The sequence below is a fragment of the Schistocerca nitens genome, chromosome 8 (genome assembly GCF_023898315.1).
Source record: "Schistocerca nitens isolate TAMUIC-IGC-003100 chromosome 8, iqSchNite1.1, whole genome shotgun sequence".
NCBI classification, from domain to species: Eukaryota; Metazoa; Arthropoda; class Insecta; order Orthoptera; family Acrididae; genus Schistocerca; species Schistocerca nitens.
In genome coordinates, this window is record NC_064621.1 from 552321912 (window position 1) to 552324713 (window position 2802).

Genomic DNA, 2802 nt, shown 5'->3' on the forward strand with positions numbered 1-2802 from the left:
GTTCCGGACTGAAGTGCCTAGAGCCACTCGGTCACAGCGGCCGGCCGATAATGCGACACCCCACAGTCCAGAATTGCTACAGAGTGACTCCAGGAACACTCTTCTGAGTTTAAACACTTCTGCTGGCCACCAGACTCCCCAGACATACACATTATTGAGTAATCTGAGATGTCTTGCAAATGTGCTGTTCAGAAGAGGTCTCCAGCCCCCGTACTGTTACGGAATTATGGACATCCCTGCAGAACTGATGGTGTCAATTCCCCCCCAGCACTACTTCAGATATTAGTCGACTCTTTTCCCCGTCGTGTTGCGTTACTTGTGCGTGCTAGCGGGGGCCCTACGCGATATTAGGCAGGTGTACCAGTTTCTTTGGCTCTTCAGTGTATGTAATCCATATATACAGGGTGAACCACAGCTTCACTGACAAACTTTCAGAGGATGTTCATCCTTCCAGCATTACTTCAGACATTAGTCGAGTCCATGCCACGTCGTGTTCAGTTACTTCTCCGTGTTCGCGGGGGCCCTATACGATATTAGGCAGGTGTACCAGTTTCTTTGGCTCTTCAGTGTGTGTAATCCATACATACAGGATGAACCACAACTTCATTGACAAACTTTCAGAGAATATTTTGGGATAAGGGCTCACGGCTTTCGGTGGTTCGTTACAGAGTAATAACGTAACTGTGATTTACTGTGTTTGGTACCGCAATCACCCTAGTTCCTGTGAAACTACCTTCTTACCAGTGAAGGACCAAAAAGTACACCACTCAACACAGATCGCCACAATAACCCTCAGACGATACACGTATGCTTCTACGACCGTATGTTCAGTTCGGCCGGCCGCTGTGGTCGAGCGGTTCTAGGCGCTTCAGTCCGGAACCGCGCGGCTGCTACGGTCGCAGTTTCGAATCTTGCCTCGCGCATGGATGTGTGTGATGCCCTTAGGTTAGTTCGGTTTAAGTAATTCTAAGTCTAGGGGACTGATGACCGCCGGCCGCGGTGGTCTCGCGGTTATAGGCGCGCAGTCCGGAACCGTGCGACTGCTACGGTCGCAGGTTCGAATCCTGCCTCGGGCATGGATGTGTGTGATGTCCTTAGGTTAGTTAGGTTTAAGTAGTTCTAAGTTCTAGGGGACTGATGACCACAGCTGTTAAGTCCCATAGTGCTAAGAGCCATTTGAACCATTTGCTCAGTTTGTTCTGCCAGTGTACAGTACAGCGCGTAACTAACACAGGACTGTTCCCGTAATGGTATTGTCCCAAATTTCGACCACCATGATTACGGCAGATTCTACAGCGAGGCATTGTCGACTGTGTTACACTTTCATGAGTTCTACGTGTTTGGCGTCGTGCTTCCGCGGCTGCAATAATTCTGGCAGCCAGGCGCGTGGATAATTCTGGCAGCCAGGCACGTGGGAGTACGTACCAGAATCTCGTAAACTAGGCTCTTCACGTGCACCCAGAGGAAGAAGTCCATTGGCGTCACGTTTGATGACCGAGCTGGCCACAGAACAGGACCACCGCGACCAAGCCGTTGTCATCCAAACTGCCCCTCAATGTGATACCTAACGTAGAGTGTCAAGTTTGCCGGTACCCCGTCATGTTGAAACCACATAAGCTGACGACCTCTAAGCGGCACATCTTCAACGAACTGTGGGACGACATGTTGAAGGACCGTTTTGTACACGATTCCATCGAGTGTATCAGTATGAAGGTAACGTCCAATCCCGAAATCGTTGGCACTACCAGTCCATACATTCACAGTAAACGCATACCGTCGACATTTGCACTCTTGTGCACTGTTTTCAGTGTAATACAGAGACGAAGGTAATTGTGGCAACAAACCAAATGAAATGCAATTAATCTGTTACCAACCTCCGGAGACAGTGGGTTCCTTACACCAAAATACTCAGAAGCTATTCCTGAACAACCTGCGAAAGTTTGTCAGTGTTCTGGTTCATCCTGTACATCAAAAAGCAAAAAAGCACTCCGTCTGCAGGCCACAAGTGGCTCATCGGGACCATCCAACCGCCGAGTCATCGTCAGCTGAGGCTGCGGATAGGAGGGGCGTGTGGTCAGCACACCGCTCTCCCGGTCATTATGATGATTTTCTGTGACCGGAGTCGCTACTATTCGGTCGAGTAGCTCCTCAATTGGCATCACTGGGCTGAGTGCACCCCGAAAAATGGCAACAGCGCATGGCGGCTCGGATGGTCACCCATCCAAGTGCCGGCCGTGACCGACAGCGCTTAACTTCGGTGATCTGACGGGAACCGGTGTATCCAATGTGGCAAGGCCGTTGCCGCCTTGTATGTCAGATAAGGCCGAAACACTGTCAGACTGTTCGCTAACTATGCTGTTGTCTACAGCACAGTATCTTCGCTGATTGAGAGACATCCTGAAGGACTAAAACAATATTTCCACTGAGTGAAATGGATATTAGTTCTTTTTATTTGTGGATAAATGCTTGATAACAACCATAACAAAGATAAGTGGTTCTGTAGTATTCGATTACAGTATTAGTGGTACAGGTCTGGAGCCGTCACATTGTTTAAATACCGTGTGCTTATTACTAAAATGCAGTCACTCACGGTGGTCCATTGAGGGCTGTAAGTATCGTATGACAGCCAAACTTGGTAGATCTGATAAGGTGTTAATGTGGAACCAATTTAAACTGCAAAAAAATTAGTTCCAATTTTCGTCACCAGGGGCAAATCTGGCGCTGTACGTCGTAGTTTCCGGTGCTGATAAGGAACAAACTGCGTTACGGGCGGCTAATAATGTAATTAATATTACGGTTTTC

At 48.6% G+C, this 2802-nt stretch overlaps 1 pseudogene; it reads right to left on the reverse strand.

Moving 5' to 3' along the window:
• Positions 1-2185: 2185 nt before the first annotated feature.
• On the reverse strand, positions 2186-2303 carry LOC126199807 (5S ribosomal RNA; annotated as a pseudogene).
• Positions 2304-2802: the final 499 nt, after the last annotated feature.